Raw genomic sequence first — 18,178 nt, forward strand, 5'->3', positions numbered from 1 at the left:
GAGTTATAAGACAGTTTGTTTACTACTTATGTGGTTCTATAAATGATTATAGGTTTTGATTAGTTACAGCCTGTCTCTGTTTTTATGATATTTTATAACAAGTACCCCTTCCACAGTGTCCCATAAGAATCAGGGAAAAGACCAAGATGGCTCAGTGGGTAAAGGTGCTTGCCATTAAGCCTGGTGACCCAAGTTCAATCCCCAGAACTCATCTGGTGCAAGGAGAGAATTGGCATCCCAAAGTGTCCTCTAACCTTTACATGTACTCATATGTGTGTGCTCATATGTGTGTGTGTGTGTGCGCGCGCATGCACTCATACACACACACATACACACACATACACACACACACACACACACACACACACGGGGGGGGGGCTGCTGTAAATTTAAAATAAAAATCAAGGGAAGACTCAAGTTGGATGTTGTATTGGGGTCTGAATTTGATAATTTATCTGAGTTCATTATCACTGAGCAGCATGTGAATTCTCTTTTTAAAATCTCGTGGACTTTATTTCTTAAAGCAGTTTTGAGTTCCCATATGCTCTGTCCTTACACTCCAATTTTCTTGCTATTAACATTTAGAATCTGTATAGTTCACTTGTTGCAGCTATAATACATAAATATGGGGCCTGCCAAGCTCCAGGTTGTAGGTGACTTCGGTGTTGCCTGAATGGAAAATCTAGGGGATGAGGCATTAACCTTGATATGGCTGGCTCTCTTGGCCAATAGGAACGGAACCAAGGTTTCAAGACCTTCCTTCTCTCCTAGAAAGCTGCTACTGGGGCGGGAGGCATTTCACTTTCGGCAGCTGTAAGCCGGCAGTTCTGGAGGTGGCTGCTCTGTCCTACCAGGCAGCAGTCGCACTCAGCTCCCTGCTTCTGGCCAGTGATATCTGCCTGGAACTTTCGCCTTCAGGGCCGCTACCGCTACTGCTACCTGCTCTGAGTGGGTCTCTGGCCACTCATCCGTCCGTGTGTCTCATAGCCACTAGCAGATCCCTGGTGCCTGACCGGCTGTGCCTGCCACTGCTTCTTGGGTGTCTGTGATGGTATTGTGTTCCCCAAAATATTGTGCGCCCTAATAAACTTATCTGGGGTCAGAGACAGAACAGCCACTAGATACAAAGGCTAGAAAATGGTCGCACTCACACCTTTAATCCTAGCATTCCAGAGGTAGAAATCCCTCTGGATCTCTGTGAGTTCAAAGCCACATTGGAAACAGCCAGGCATGGTGACACATGCCTTTAATCCCAAGAAGTGAGCCTTTAATCCTAGGGAGTGATGGCAAAAACAGAAAGATATATAAGGCATGAAGACCAGAAACTAGAAGCTTTTAGCTGGTTAAGCTTTCAGGCTTTGGAGCAGCAGTTCAGCTGAGATTAATTTGGATGAGGACTCAGAGGCATCCAGTCTGAGGAAACAGAATCATCTGAGGAATTGGCAAGGTGAGGTGGCTGTGGCTTGTTCTGCTTCTCTGATCTTCCAGCTTTCACCCCAATAACTGGCCTCAGGTTTGATATTATTAATAAGAACTTTTAAGATTCCTGCTACAGGTGTCTTTGTGTGCTGTTTCTACTATGGGATCCTACAGGAGAAGCTAACAAGAGGAAAGTATGGGGAAGGACCCAAACAGGAGACGTTCACCGTTCACCTTTGCCTTAACTTTGGTTTTCATCCAGTGCGTGATCAATGCTATGTTTGCCAAGATCTTGATCCAGTTTTTTGACACTGCCAGGGTGGATTGTACTTGGACCTGGCTCTGTGCTGCCTGCTCTGTCTCCTATGTGGGTGCCATGGTCTCCAGCAACTCAGCACTAGAGTTTGTCCACTATCCAATTCAGGTCCTTGGTAAATCCTGCAAGCCAATCCCAGTTATGCTCCTTGGGGCGACCCTCCTGAAGAAAAATTACCCAGTGGCCAAGTACCTGTGTGTGTTGCTAATTGTGGCTGGTGTAGCTCTTTTCATGTACAAGCCCAAGAAAATGGTTGGAGTAGAGCACACAGTCGGCTTTGGAGAGCTACTTCTGCTCTTATCTCTGACCCTCGATGGACTGAAAAGTTTTTCTCAGGACCATATGTGGGCTCATTACCAAACAGGTTCCAACCACATCAACCTTTGGTCCACATTGCTGCTTGGTCCAGGGATCCTGTTCACCAGGGAACTCTGGGAGTTCTTAAGCTTCGCTGAAAGGTAACCGACCATCATCTATAACATCCTGATCTTTGGCCCGACCAGTGCCCTGGGTCAGAGCTTTATCTTCATGACAGTTTTGTATTTTGGTCCCCTGACATGCTCCATAATCACCACAGCACAAAAGTTCTTCTCCATCTTGGCTTCTGTGATCTTTGCCAATGCCATCAGCTCCATGCAGTGGGTGGGCACCAAGCTGGTATTCCTGGATCTCAGTCTGGATGCAAGTTTGGGAAAGGACCAAAGAAGACCTCCCACTAGGAAGAGAGAGATTTCTTCCACTCCAGAAACACTTAAATTATTATCTCCAACGGTGACATCTTGGAAAAATGAACTCAATCATGATAAGGGACTGGGTTCCAACCTTTTTATGAAAAAATAAATAAATAAAACCAAAGGAAGCAAGATGGAATATTCTAAACAAAGCAACAAGGTTGCTAGTGTCTGGTTTTGCACAGTCTAGCACAAATAAAGTGAAGAAAGGCAAACTGGAAAAAAAAACAAAAAATATTATGTGACAATATTATTAACTAAGGAAAAGTATTCATATCTGGGTTCACCCTTTATGTCACAGGGTTTTTGGCATGTGTAATTATACACATAAGTGATTACAGGATCATCCAGGGGAAGTCTACTTTTCTAAAAATCACCCCTGCCTCCCTCCACTCTTCCCACCTCCCCAACCCTGGCCAGCCACTGATCTCTTACTGAATTTTGTTTCGGTTTTCCAGAATTTCCTATGACTGGAATCATATGGATTATAGCATATGGTAATATTTTAATTGTACTTAATTTTAATTGTTTAGGGGGGTTGGTTACAAGTTGTTGTCAAGGGTTAGGAAAAAGGCTAAGCAAAGGAGATTAGATTTAAGGTTCTTGTTTAAAAAAAGAAAAAAGAAAAGAAAAAGACAATAACTAGTTTTAAATACTTTACATTGGATTGGATTCTTTTATATTATATACAAATTTGAAATGGATACTGTTAGAAAATGCTATATGTACATTTCTAATTGTACTTATACCATTCATTTAACAATGTAATGCAATTTTCTGATCCTTGATTGTTATTATTACCAACTATTAGGATATAAAGAAATGAAAGTTAGTAGTTAGACATTACAATAGAACTTGTAGTCATATTAGATATGTTTTAAAAATTGAGCAGATATATTTTAGATAGACAGGTCATCTTCAAACCCTTCAGAGATCTACGAAATATGGCATTTAAAATGTTTTAATAACTTAGAAATTTTTTTCTTTTTTGTTATGACTATGAGACATGTTGTCTCCTGGTAGTACCAATCTACTTCAGAGAAAATATGGGCATTGAAAAAACTGCATATGGAGTTAACTTTCATTGTGGCAAAAGTTAGCCACTGGACAACAAAATATCCTCGAATCAACTGTTGACAAACAGGACAGACAGGACATGAAACAAAGGACTACTGATTCTTGCCAAAACAAGTGTGGTTATGGTTTTATCAAAAGGCATCTTCTGAGGCCAGGACAATATGGCACCATCCCTGAAGTGGCCTTCGCAATCCGGAAATGCCTTCTTCGAAGGCAACTGAACAGGCAGTGGGACGATGGCTTCTGATGTGCAATGGAACAGCAGCTGAAACAGTTATTCTTGAAGAGTAACTAAGCTCACGCCTCTCAATAGTAGAATGGCATTTAATAGAGGGATGTGGAGAAGAACGGGATGCTGAGATGAAGCCATATATATACAGCCAAGAAGAATGGACAGCTGAATTAAAAAACCATCAACAATTTCCAGAATTTAAAATCCTGAATCATGACATGACACTAGTGGAATTCAGGTGTTTCTGGTACATGGACTGCTCTCACCCAGTGTGAGGTTGAACTGTTGACCTTGTGTAAATCCTACTTCACAAATGAGTCTGTCAGATACTCTAAGCCTATAGGCTGAAGATGATGCCCCAACACTGCGGAGAAATCTCAGGTGACTGTCCAGTCAGCTGGCTGTTTCTGTCAACTCACAAATTTTTGGAAGTTGCTTGCATGCACTTGCTGTTTTTATTTTTGTTAGGTAATATTATTTCCTTCTTGGGACTCTGAGGGAGTTGGAGATTAGTTAGTTATAGTTGAAGACTAGTTAGGATAGAAAGTGAATTAGGTACATTTTGGACTTACCAAAATAGGATAAATAATAAAATTATTTTCTCTGAATTTGTCAAATACAAACGCACTAGACATTGTTTAGGTAATTATTACTTATATATATTGTATATAGTTATTGTACTTTTGTATATAATTTTTCTTATGTTAGTTATAACCTTTTTCCTTTTTTCTTTTTATTAAAATAGAAAAGGGGAAATATGGTGATATTTTAATTGTACTGAAATGTGACTTTATTTGTATGTTAATAAATAAAGTTGCCAGGAGGTCAGAGCTAATAGCAAGCCATAGCAGAGCTGGGCATTCGTGGCGCACGCCTTTAATCTCAGCACTTGGTAGGCAGAGCTAGGTAGATCTCTATGTGATCAAGGATACAGCCAACATTGGAGACTCTTTAATCTCAATACCATAGAAGACCTGGAGGGCTGTACATACAGGCAGTGATGAGGCAGTCATGTGGTTGGGTTTACAACCAATGAGAAGGCAGAACAGAAAGTCTATATAAAGACAAACAGACAGGAAGCAGCTCTCTTTCGGAGAGGTCTCTTGGCTGAAGAGGCTAGCTGCAGCAGGTGGGTAAGGCTCTTAGCTCTGATCTTTTGGATTTCTTCTTTGCATTGGTTCTGTGTTTCTTATTTAATAAGATGGTTGGTTACATCTACAATAGCATTTTTACCTTGACTTTTTCTACTCATTAACACTTACCTCAAGTTCTTCTATGTGTTTCCTATGCCTTCTTTTTCACTGCTAAATAAATCTCACTGTACAGAGATAACCCTGCGTATAGCCATTCATCTTCCAATTTTGTCCATTTTGTTCTTTTGATGATGGCATCTACAATCTGCCTGTCATGAATGGCTCAACAATGCTTCCACAAGGATGCCCAAGTGCTACTCCCTGGAGACTGGAAATATTATGTGTTTACTTTTTTTTGGCAACAACAAACCTTTACAGAAGGTACTAGATTAAGGGTATTATGATAACAGATCATTCAAAATGTAACTAACAATATGTCCCCTTATGAGAAGGAAGCAGAAGGCCACTTGACCACAACGAGAAGTTCAGAGTATCATGGTTACAAGACAAGAAGTGTAAGCTAGAGGAGTATCCCTCCTCAACATCAGAAGCTTAGAAGCAAGGAACAGATGTCTCTGGAGTCTCCAGCCATTGTGTAGTCCTCCGTGTGCCCCAATTTCATGAAACTGATGGGGCTTCTGGCCTTGAGAGTCATGAGAGATGTGTGTGGCTTTATGCACCCAGTTTGTGGTCAACTGTCCCTGGAGACTGATCCACCACTTCTGTCTGGTTGGGACCCATTTAGCAAATGTTACTCAGGGAATTTGTTGGAACAGCTGCTGCTGCTTTTCATTCCCATGTCTGAGCATGGACCCTGGGCAGAAGAAGCCCAGGCACAGGATAGCTGGAGATCGGTCACTCCAGTAGATGTGGCAAGGTCTACCTGGCTAGGGGACTGAACTGCTAGTGTTGGCCTCAGTCTTGAGGGTAGCAATCCTAAAAATAGTCACGTAGTGTTTAATCTCTTGTTCATACCCAAGGAATTTTGCAGCTACATAGAAATACTGTACTTTCATTCTTTGTCCGATAGATTATTGTATAATGTTACTCTTGGTTCAACTTCAAAATTCAATCTGAGAATTGTAGTGTTGCTGCTGAGGCATCGTGGTTGGGGAACCCTAGATATTCTCACATATGTGCACCAGGCTTTTTCTTTTGGGCCACCAACCAGCTCATGAATCATGACACAGAGTCTTCTTATTGTTATGAATGCCTGGCCTAGCTTAGGCTCATTTCTGGCCAGCTCTTTTAACTTAAATGAACCTGTTTCTCTTTATCTACCTTTTGTCTCAGAGCGTTTTTCTTTCTTTTTGCATATCTTACTTTACACTGCTTCTCATGTCTTCTGCCTGGCTGCTGTCTGGCTTCTGTCTCTGGGCATGTCCCTCTCTTTCTCTCCTCTTTTCTTTCCTCCTTTCTTCTCTCTTGAGCCTAGATTTCTCTTCCTATTTATTCTCCCTACATGACAGCCCCACCTATCCTTTCTCGGCTTAGCTATTGGCCTTTCAGCTCTTTATTAGACCAATAAGATACCTTAGGCAGGCAATGTGAAACAAATACAACACATCTTTACATAATTATACACACATCCTTATATCGTTAAACAAATGCAGATAAAGAAATGTAACATACCTTTACATAGTTAAAGTAATATTCCACAGGATAAACACATATAATACATCTTTGCCCAGTTAAAATAATATTCCACAACACATATGAATATGTAAGGGTTTCTAGGATGAAAATCCCAGTAAAGTAACTTTCTCTTTGCTTGTGATGAAGGAAGCATTGATAGGAAATTGACTTAAAAAACAATAAAGGTTAAAAATAGACATAGGAAGGAGGTAAATGAAAGACTGAACCATTTCTTGAGCACTGAAGGAGAAGCATAGACTTGGCCCTCACCCAGGGCATGGTGGTGGCAGACGGTCTGTTACTATCTTCTGCTGAGTGAATTATTGAATGAGCAGCCCAAGTACAGTGAGCAGGCACAAAGATGAAAGTTTGCCTTAGGATGGGGACATTCCTAACAGCATCCTTGATATAAATTCTTAGAAGAAAATTGTCAACTTCATCCTGTTTTATTGATCTGAAAAGTGGTAGGAAAATGTCATGAAGAGAAATCAAGTAGAACATTATTTCCAGCTTTAGCTCATAAAAGCCAAAGTGAAGAGACGAAGCTGTTCTCTCTTGACACAACACAAAGTTGACCAGCTCATGCATCTGAAAGGAGGCGCTGAGTTTTGGAACCCCAGAGCTGTGCCTTATTGAAGAAAGGCAAAAAGCACAGTCACTGCCAAGAGGTCTCCCTGTTGAGTAATGAGGTGCAGCTGAGAGGAAGAGAGGGCAGTGTAAGATCTGTGCTTCTTTCCTGCAGTTGTACAGCTGTCCCCAACATGAGCTGCATGCAAGTAGAGACTGCTATCTCCCTGATCCAGCCCCTGCAAACACACACCGCCCCCACACACAACTGGATGCACACATATACACAACCAGATGATGCACACACACACAACCAGATGCACACACACACACACACAACCAAATACACACACACACACACACACACACACACACACACACACAAAACCGGATGCACACACAAACATACACATACATGCATGTGGTTTAGGCTTGGTTTGAGCCATCAGGGGACATATTCATTTTGTTTTGCCTTGGACACTTCTGAGGTGACAGGCAAATGGAGAGAACGAAAACTTTCGTAGTCTACCTGCGAGGTGACAACCAGGGTAAGGAAGCGGCTCTTTTGCTGTGACAGAGTGGCTCTTGGAGAGCAGCTCAGTTCCTGTGTTAACTGCCTTTATCTTCTTTCTTTGATGTAACAAGACTTGTTACGATTGCTCTTTCTTGTGTAATGACCATTATATTAATATCCTGTCAGTGCTAGGTCCTTGAGAGATGCTTTTTTTTTAAAGTATCTATTGTGTTTTTCTTCTAGACACCTGCTTACTGTTCTGCAAAGACAAACTTTGGTAGAGGGAGAGTAGATAGGTACAAAGGTGTGATTTGCAAAAGGGCGAAAGGCCTGTTTTAACCACATTACTTCTCATTATTTTTCTATTAGTCTCTTCCCTTGATAGTTAATTTCATTAAAAGTTTTTAAAATTTTATATGTATAAGTGTTTTGCTTGCATGTATATGTCTGCACCACACATGTGCAGTGTTCCCAGAGGTCAGAAGAGGGCATTGGATGCCCTAGGACTCGAGTTAAATATGTTTGCCAGCTGCCACGTGAGTGATGGGAATTGAACCTAGGTTCCCTTGAAGATCATCCTGTGCTCTTAACCACTGAACTGCCTCGCAAACCCCAATTGATGCTATTTTAAAGGGGATATGCTTTTTTTTTTGCCACCAAGAAGTGTAACTTCCTCTCTCTGGAGTTATCAGTTAAGAGAAGGTCTTCTGTATGTGAGATGTAGGGGGTTGTTTTAATAGAAGATAGTGAGAATGGGAAGGGAAAGATCCAGAAACCCAGGGCAGAGCCCAAGATGCATACTGAAGTGGAATGCACAGCTCCATGCAACCAGTGGACCCTACAAGACAAGGGCAGATGGAATGTAAAATGGTACAGAGGGCGAGTTTTGCTAAAAATTATAGTAACTGACAAGTTCCAGCGACTGGAAATTCCTTGCAAACAAAGTTCCTCATTACTGAAGTTAACTATTGGCCTTTCATTTAGAAATATTTTCAAACTTATGAATTGGTAATATTTTGAGAAATGTACTCTGTAGGTAAGTGAAAATCTTGGGGAATCAGAGGTGGTGGAGCTGTGAAGATGTCTCCCTTTGTCTACCCTGTGTCTTGAGTGGTTACAGCACCCAGTCTGGGCTGGAACCCACCTCAAGACAATGACAGACACCCTTGCCATTTCTGGTCATTACAGGAAGCCACAACTAGAGCAATTAACCAAGAAAAGGGGGGAATCCCTCAACTCAGAAAGGAAATGAGAAGTACTGTTGACTAGCAAATGCCTGAAATTTTGCTAATATGATAAATGTAATTTTCACTTTCCTGATTACTAATGAAATAAAAAAATGGCTTGATGTTTATGAAGCATTTGTGTTTCTTTCTTTCTTTTTTTTTTTTTTTTTGGTTTTTCGAGACAGGGTTTCTCTGTGTAGTTTTGCGCCTTTCCTGGAGCTCACTTGGTAGACCAGGCTGGCCTCGAACTCACAGAGATCCACCGGGCTCTGCCTCCCAAGTGTTGGGATTGAAGGCGTGCGCCACCACCGCCCAGCACATTTGTGTTTCTTATGTCTAAAAAGTTTCTTTGGTTCTTCCACCCATCACCATTAGGTTTCTATCTTTCTGGGTAAGGTTTGTTTCAGAAATTGTCTGTGGCTTATTCTTGGCATTCTTTGTACATTGCCTTAATTACATTATTTTTCCTTAAATGTTGATTTTTAATATAGTCACATTCAGTATTGATTTTTGGTAGGCATTTCATATTTTAAGAATTTCTTTCCTCCAAGGTTTAAAAAAATCATCTAATTTTCCTAAAGCTTTCAGTTTTGTTCTTTAGAAATAATTCCATCTGGAAATGAGTTTTATTCCATGTGTATGAAGTCCACACTTTATTTTCCACATCTGGAATGAGGTTTTTTTGTTTTGTTTTGTTTTTTTAAGAAAAGCCTTTTACAGTCCAGGTCTTCTATTTCCTTTTGTACATTAGGCCATGGGTTCTTATGGAATGGGCTCCAGCAGCTCAGGCTCCTTCCTGTTAGTCCTCACAAAGTGTGCTTCTCTGGGTGGGGCGGGCTGGCTCTTCAGCTGAACCCAGGTGCCCTTCTCCTTCGCTTCCTTTTTCTTCTGGTTGTTCTCCTTCACCCACTTCAGGAAGCTGTCTCAGCTCTTAGAGTGCTTGATGTGCTCAATCTGTACGTTAATTCTCTTGGCAAGAATCTTGCTCTTAACTTGCTTGTTCACAATGATGCCCACGGCATGCTGGGTGACACTGTAGACTCTTCCGGTTTTGCCATGGTAACACTTATGAGGCATTCCTTTTTGAATAGTGCCCATTCCCTTGATGTCTACAATATCACCTTTCTTGTAGATTTGCATGTAAGTGGCCAAAGGAACAACTCCATGTTTCCTAAAAGGCCTGAAGAACATATAGCTGGTCCCCCTCCTCTTTCCCTTTGTGTTTGTCATTTTGGCGAGTTACTGGAAGATGGTTGCCACAGCCAAAAGGTAGAATGAGTTTCTTGTTGACCCATCATCTTCAATCAAATAATCCAACCTCTTAGTAACCTATGGTGCCAACTGTACCATAGAGATGTCATGTAATGTGTTTCTGGTTTTGGATTTTCTGTTCCAGTCAATGGCTTCTATATCATTTTTATCATAAATTCAGGCTGTAGTAAGTACTAAAAACTTATAATAAATTTTGGATATGAGAAAATAAATTCCCCTCATTTTCTATTTATATTTCTTCCTTGTGAGTATGTCTTACCTATTCCTGTTTGACATTTCATACATAAGTATAAATTTTAAAGTAAATTTATTTTCCAAGAATAATATTTGTGTAATTTTTATTAAGATCTTAATTTATTCATTAACATGGGCAGAATTAATATTCTTGTGATGGTGTCCTACCATTGAATGTGATGTTACCTTGTCATTAGCTCTTCTTTAATGTATTTCAATAAAGGTGTGTATTTTCTACAAATGCTTTACAAGTATATGTATATAGTTGTATATTCTTCCATTGTTTTTCTAAATAATATTTATTTATGCATTAAATGGACTATCTTTCTATTATTAGTATAGGAAACACAGTTAATATTTGAAATTGATCTCATTGCCGAACTTTTATTTATTTAAATAATTTGAAAACCTTAGGAAGTTGAATTAGTCACACCCTTCAGCATCTCACACTTCCATTCTACTCCTATCTTTCACACACTACCCTTCGGTCTCAAGGTTCTAGTCTCATTCTTCATCTCCTTCAGTCATCAACCATTTAGTGTTTACATAATATTTCCTGTGTAGCAACTGTATCTTTCCAGTAATGGCAGTTTTAATTTCATCTTCCCAATTCTGATATTTTGCTTATTTTCTATACCTTGCTGGCTAGTACCTCTATAGGAAGATGAGACAAAACAGATGATGCAGTGTCCCTTAGGGTTGTTTCTAAATGGTAGGTCATAATTTTAATGTTTTATAACCTTTTGCCAGCTACTTTTTTTACATCTTGACACAAGCTAGAGTTGTCTGAAGGGAGGGAACCTCAACTGAGAAAACACCCACATAAGATCTGGCTGCAGGCATTTTCTTAATTAGTGATTGATGTGGGAGGACCCAACCCATGGTGAGTGGGACCAACCCTGGCCTGGTGGTCCTGGGTTCTATAAGAAACCAGGCTGAGAAGCCATGAGGAGCAAGCCAGTAAGCAGCACCTCTCCATGGCATCTGCATCAGCTCCTGCTTCAAGGTTCCTGCCTCATTGAGTTCCTGTCCTGACTTCCATTGATGATGAACAGTGATGTGGAAGTACAAGACAAATAAACCCTTTTCTCCCCAACTTGCTTTTTGGTCATGGTGTTTCATGGCAGCAATAGGAACCCTAACTAAGACACATCATGTGTGAGATTTGTTTCAGGATTTTGTAAGATATGTTTGTAATGTTGATGACATCTTTTCCTAGGAAATAAAAGTCATCAGACATATAATGTTTTTTGCATAGATCCTAATGGTCCTGTAATAAAAATCCATAGCGAGATATTGGGGTAAATGCTAAAAGATCAGAGAGACAAAGTAACAAACCACAGCCACTTCTCACCTCGCCAGCTCCACAAATACTCTGAGTCCTCACCCAAAAGGGTGTCTAGTTCCTGTCTCCTCATGCTTTATATGCCTTTTTCCACCCAGCCATTTCATTTCCTGTCTCAACCTTCCTAGTGCTGGGATTAATGGCATATTTCCAATGTGTTTCCCAAATACTGAGATTAAAGGTGTGTGTCGCCACTACCTGGCTGTTTCTCTTCTAGACTGGATTAATCTCATGTAGCCCAGTGTGGCCTTGAACTCACAGAGATCCAGATGGATTTCTGTCTCCTGAATGTTAGGATTAAAGGTGTGTGCCACCACTGCCTGACCTCTATGTTTAACCCTGTGGCTGGCTGTGTCCTTTGATTTTCAGGCAAGTTTTATTAGAGTACAACAAAATACCACCACAAATATTGTTATTACATTGAATGCTTCCTTATATCCTCAGAAACAATTACATAACCCATCTTCTTCATTTTGCTAATGTGGTAAATAGCACAGTAGATTTTTCAACTGCTAAATTCTCAGTGCATTTCTATGTAATCCTGACTTGCAGATAGGCAGTTGGCTGGATTTGCCTTCTGAGTGTCTGTTTAGTATCTTCATACCTGTGTTCATAGCTTTGATGATATTCCATTTGCTTTATTATCCTTACTTTGTTTCTGTCAGAATTCTTCTGTTATAAATTGAAAGTTTATATAAATTAGAATTCCTAGTCATTGACTGTCTATGAAATCGTGTGGGTCTGTTATTTCCCTTGAGGGAAGACTACTGACTTCATTCTTTAATGGCTTCATGTCTCTTCATAGGGGTTATTTAAAAATTAAATTTTGGTAAATTCTATTTTTATTAGAATTCTAAATTTCATTTACGTTTTCAGATGCATTGATGATATTTAACAGGGTTTTTTTTTTTTTAAGAAGCAAAAATACTGAGTTGAACAGATGGTGTTTATGCTAAATACACTAAAAATTTCCCCAAGGTTACAAATCCAAGTGTGACATTTTACTAAACTGTAAATTATATATATATTTATGTAAGTGTATATATATAATTTTTTTGTGTATTTTGAGGCTTGTAAAATTATTTCTTAGTAAAAGGAATATTTATCAAAATTGATCGTTTTTATCATTTTTCTTAAATCATAATGTACAGAGCCCGATTAAATGATATATTGCTAACTATACTTTCCAGCTTAGGGCAGATACTATGTTATGCCAAGAGATATGTTTAATCATGGTAATGCCTGTGATTTCCTTTCTCATGCTTTGTTTCATTTGATTCATTAGCAGTTTTATTTTATTCTTCCATTTAATATTCACAAAGATTGGTTGTGATTATAAAGTCATTTTGGGGCAAGGCTCTGGAGAATCCCCAGAGAATAGTTTGATATGGACTATTTGAGTTCATCCATATTCATCTGTAATAGAATCAGACCCTTGAGTCCAACCTGACTTTCAGTCTTCAGACTCTGGTGTGCCTTGGGCCACAGGCTTGCTCTATGCTTGTCCATTTCAACTGGCCTGTGTCATTGGTTCAAGGAGAAATTCAGGAATGAGGCACTCATATGCCATGCTTGACTTTCATCCATGTGATAGTGAGAGAATACCTTGCATTTCTTCATTTTTATATACAAAAAGCAGAGTTAAACAACATTACTAATTTTCAAGGCTTCTTTTATGTACTTTTGTCAAAAGACTGTGGTCTCTATTCCTGGGGAACTGTTTTCAAACCTCTTTAAGGTCAGGCATACACAATGACATTCAACTACACTTATTTGTTTTCTTCGATAGACAATAATTTGGATCAGTTTTAGACTTGAAGAAAACATGGTTCCTGTAGCTCTCCCTTCACCTAGTTATATTGACAGAAACACTGATGCATCACATCATGTCTCTCCAAGCCCATAGTTACATTGAGGTTCATTCTGAGTATTCTGCATTTTGTGGGTTTTCAGGAGTAAAATGGATTGTATCCAACATTATAGAGCAATGGAGAAAAGCCTCATTACCTCCAAAGCTGTTTGTGTACCTCCTATTTTCTCTTGTGAATTCATTTATTTAAAACTGTATTATTTCTATGTGACAGACATTGTAGAAAGCACTGGGATTATCAAGGTAGGCAGGTGCTTATCCTTGCCTAAGTAATGATCTGATACAGAAGGCTGAAAAATAAACCAGGGAAATAATGATTTGATGAGACAAGTGCTATAAATCAATATGCAGATTCTAATGGAGGTGAGGTGGATAGATTTGCAGTCATTGTAGAGGCTAGGAGTCTTTGGGAGGAAGTGATTATCCCAATGATGTATGAAGGACTATCTACCGTGTGTTAGGGAAAAGATCAGGAGGGACATTTCATGAAAGAGTACAGGATATACAAAGCCTAGGAGGCCTGAACTCACAGAATGACCTGTGAGAAGAAAGTCTCTATTAGCATTTGGTAGATAAGTATGCAAGCTCTAGTGCTGTGTAACTTACATAAACAACTTGTTATCAGTTGTCCCCTAAGACCACAGTGCCACCATCCATTAATACAATTTACCACCCAGAATACATTAGTATGCTTTGTTCAGATTAAACAATACCCCTTATCTTGAAGATTAGTGTGAACAGCATTTAATAAGATTTAGTTTCCCAGAAACTCCTTGTCGCCTGAGGGTTGGTTACATAACACAGTAACTAATGATACTTATGCAGTTTTCTTGGAGGTATCTTGTCTAGAAAGAATTATTTATAACAAATACATACACTCATGACTCCAGCTGCTTGTTTGGGGACTTTCAGAATGGATGAATGTCTGTCAGCTCTTGCCTTTGGGTGAATGACTTTACCCAGTGTCTGCCTTTCCTGCCAGTCTTACCTTGACTAGCTGATGGATAAGATGCTAGGTGACTTCCTGTACCTGACCACCCCAGAACCAGGACACTTACTACACAGGTGTGCACAGTTGTTATGCAGCCTCACAGAGAAACAATACCTACCATGCTGTGTTCTCCAGGCCACAGAAGCAACCAGCCCCAGACAGGAAGTAGAATTCTCTCTGAGCCTCCAGTCTGTTTCATTTGGTTTCTCATATTAAAAGTGGCTGTCAGCCGGGCGGTGGTGGTGCACGCCTTTAATCCCAGCACTCGAGAGGCAGAGGCAGGAGGATCTCTGTGAGTTCGAGGCCAGCCTGGGCTACCAAGTGAGTTCCAGGAAAGGCGCAAAGCTACACAGAGAAACCCTGTCTCGAAAAACAAAACAAAACAAAAAAAAAGATGGATTTTAATGGATTTTGCCTTCAGAGTTATTAATTTTTACATTAGTTGAAGATATGCCTACTTAGGAATAGTTAAGATAAAAGAAACAGAATGTGAAATGGAGAAGTAAGCCTTTTCTAGATCCTGTTTCTGTATTTCACCTTCTGTAAAGCTGTCTGAAAAATATGGGTTGGCTCTCTTTTCTTTAACTGGACTATGTAAAGAAGTGAGGGACTCTGAGGAGAGAGGGCCAACTGAACAGACCCATTGTTTGAGGTATTTATCTGCTAATCACAGGAACTGGTCACGCCAGAGAAGCAGGGAGTGACAGGTAGATTGTGACGACTAGAATTCAGCTCATGCAGTAGAACAGCTTCAGAGAGAGCTGAGAGTTTTCTTTAGGTTCCATGTGGACAGAAAAAAACAAAGATGCAATGGATGAGGACCAGAATTCTTAGTTAAGAACAACAAAATCTTGATAAACTTGATGCTGCCCAGGGCCTAGACTTGCTAGGTTTTTTTCTCTTGTTGGTTAAAGAATTAACATTGTCCCTTCAGGCACTGTGAATTAGTCAACAGGGAGAAAGCTGCCAGCTCAGTTAGATTCCTTTTGTCCTGCAACCAGAGTGTGTGAGAACTTCATCAACGGAGCCTTACCCGCTGATTTCGGTGGGCATGGCTATGGGGATTTGTCTTGATTACATTAATTGATGTAAGATCCAATATAAAAGTGGGTGGCACCATTCCACGGGTTGGGATTCCAGACTGAGTAAAAGTGGAACAAGTAAGCTGAGCGAAAGCATGTATGTGTTCTCTCTGGTCACGATTGTGCTGTGACTAGTTGCTTCAAGTTCCTGCCACGACTTCTTAGCCATGATGAAATATAACTTGGAATTGTGAGCTAACATAAACAATTTCTCCCTTAAATTGCTTTCATCAGGATATCTTTATCACAGCTCCAGAAATAACACTGAGACACATGAGTAGAGCATAAGGCAAGCACTTCAGCTGTGAGCATCACTTTATGCTGCTTGGTTCACAAATGCATTCACTTTGTTGAGCATATACCTAAGAATGAAATGGCCATATACATATGTTCATCTTTAGTAGGTGTTCCCAAACAGCCTCACAAACTAGTTGTATTCTGGTACATTCCCATTCTAATTGCTTTATATCTTATCTATATCCTTTGTAATTAAAACAAAAGATGTTACCCTGGGAGGTAGTATCATCACACTTTAGTTTCTGAGCATTGCTCACAGAGAAAACTGTTGAGTATCTTCTCACATGCTTATGACAGCCTTTGTGGCCGTTTCCCAAGAAGGGTTTATTCAAGTCTTTTTCTCACTGAAGAAAAAGAAAATGGGGCTAGAGTTATAATTTAGTGGCAGAGTACTTACTATCTGTGTGCAACTTCTGCGTTTGAGCCCAGCATCTCACTTTAAGTCTCTCTTTATTGATTCTTAGGAGAGAGACCAATGTATTCTGAATGTAAGTTCAGACATTTGACCTGTATGTAAGGACAGACTATTGACCTTGTCTTCTCCACATGTGTCTTATTAGAGCTTTCTGGGAACCTGAGATTTCATTATCCCATTTCCAGTCAAGGAAGTTGATCTAGTAAGTTTGACTGAGATGTCTAATGGGAGAAAGTGGGTTAGAGCTACACATCAAGGATGCTTTTGCTGAAGCAGGACTCAACACGGGCACAGTCTCTGTTAAAGTCTCTCTTCAGCTAAGAGTCAGGAACTTTCGTACAACTAACAAAGGTCATTTGTAAAGTTTGTCTATATAGAGACAATATTCTTTTTATATGGAAACCTTTCAAATACAAATGTTAAAATATGTGTAAATCATGTTTAAGGTCCAAGCCTTCATGACCATTTAGCTTGACCTTGCCTCTGTCTCAACTTAGATTTGTAGCTTTCTGAGAATCCTATAAACACAGTTAAGAATCTTATTTTCAGTGAAAACTGTGTGTCTTAACTTTCTTGTAACCCAGTATAATAAGTGCCACATCCATGGCTCCAGGAATGAACCTGGCTGGGATGGTGAGGGAATGAGGAAAAGACAGAAAGACAGATACCCAACAGAAGACCCATTATGTGGGCTCTTGAATGGAGAAACCATGGCATTCTGGAAACTCAGTGTGTTTCTTACACAGAGTTAGCAGAGAGGTGAGGTTATTGCCTACAGCTGGACAAAGAGATACAGGTTGGGATCTATGCAGATGAACAATGAGGCAGCATGTACGGTATAAAGCTGGATCATCAAGGCAGGTTTGGCTAATCCTGGTAGGAACAGTCTCTGCAGGGGAGCAGTCTTCAGACCACCAATACCTAGGGAGAGAACACTATGGTGGACATTTTCTGCACACACGTCATCATATTTACTTGGACAAGGGGAAGGTTCTACCATGCCTTTGGGCTTCACTTTTGCCATTACTCCACAGGTCTGAGGCTCTGCAGTCTTTGACATGGTAAGTTCACATTAACAACACACATTCACTGAGAATCTCACTTACTAAGGGCTTCTTTTTACCCTTATGGTCTTATCTCACTGGCTTGGAGTCCTGCCCAGTGCATCTCAGGAGCCACCCTGTGGTCTCATTTATAAAAAAAAAAAAAAGTTCTTTAGAAACACTTTGAACAATGTAATCTCAGAATTCACCAAAACTATATATTTGGCCACTGTTGAGAAACTTCACTGTGATTCTCTCTTGAGAAGCCTGCACTCATGTCGTGGGGGTGTAGTGCCCTTTCTCCAAGCACTTTACTTTCCTTAAACAGCTGGGTTTTATTGGTGAAATTATTAAGGCCACTCCACGTAGTTAAAAGGGAGGTTTATTTAGTGGCGTAACTTACAAATGAAGGGATAGGTAGGTTGCAGGGTCTGGGGAAGACGTTGCACAGTCCGGCAGTGTTCTCTGGTGAGCTCTATTCAGTCTAGCTCCAGCATCCGCGGTCCAGGAACCAAGAGAGATGGCATATCCAGATCTCTGGTCTTCAGGGTCCTCTCTTGGCCCTGCCTTGTAGGTGTGACAGTTACCAAAGCCTCAATGAGGGTTGGAACTTCCAGATCAAGGTTGGAATGGCTACCCACTACATTTCCCCCTTTTGTCTAAATAAGAAGGTTCTAACCTAATACAAGACTATATACAAGGACAGGTTATCAAATATTGTCCAGGGGTAAAGAGGGTTAATGACCTAGATAAGATGGAACTACAACCAATGCAAACAA

The 18,178-nt window shown here is 40.2% G+C and overlaps 2 pseudogenes; one reads left to right on the top strand and one right to left on the bottom strand.

Moving 5' to 3' along the window:
• The first annotated feature begins 1,652 nt into the window (after nt 1–1,652).
• On the top strand, nt 1,653–2,454 carry LOC102908387 (solute carrier family 35 member B1 pseudogene; annotated as a pseudogene).
• Nucleotides 2,455–9,562: 7,108 nt separating this feature from the next.
• Nucleotides 9,563–10,080, bottom strand: LOC102906969 (large ribosomal subunit protein eL21 pseudogene; annotated as a pseudogene).
• Nucleotides 10,081–18,178: the final 8,098 nt, after the last annotated feature.

The sequence above is a fragment of the Peromyscus maniculatus genome, chromosome 6, assembly GCF_049852395.1.
Source record: "Peromyscus maniculatus bairdii isolate BWxNUB_F1_BW_parent chromosome 6, HU_Pman_BW_mat_3.1, whole genome shotgun sequence".
Taxonomy (NCBI): domain Eukaryota; kingdom Metazoa; phylum Chordata; class Mammalia; order Rodentia; family Cricetidae; genus Peromyscus; species Peromyscus maniculatus.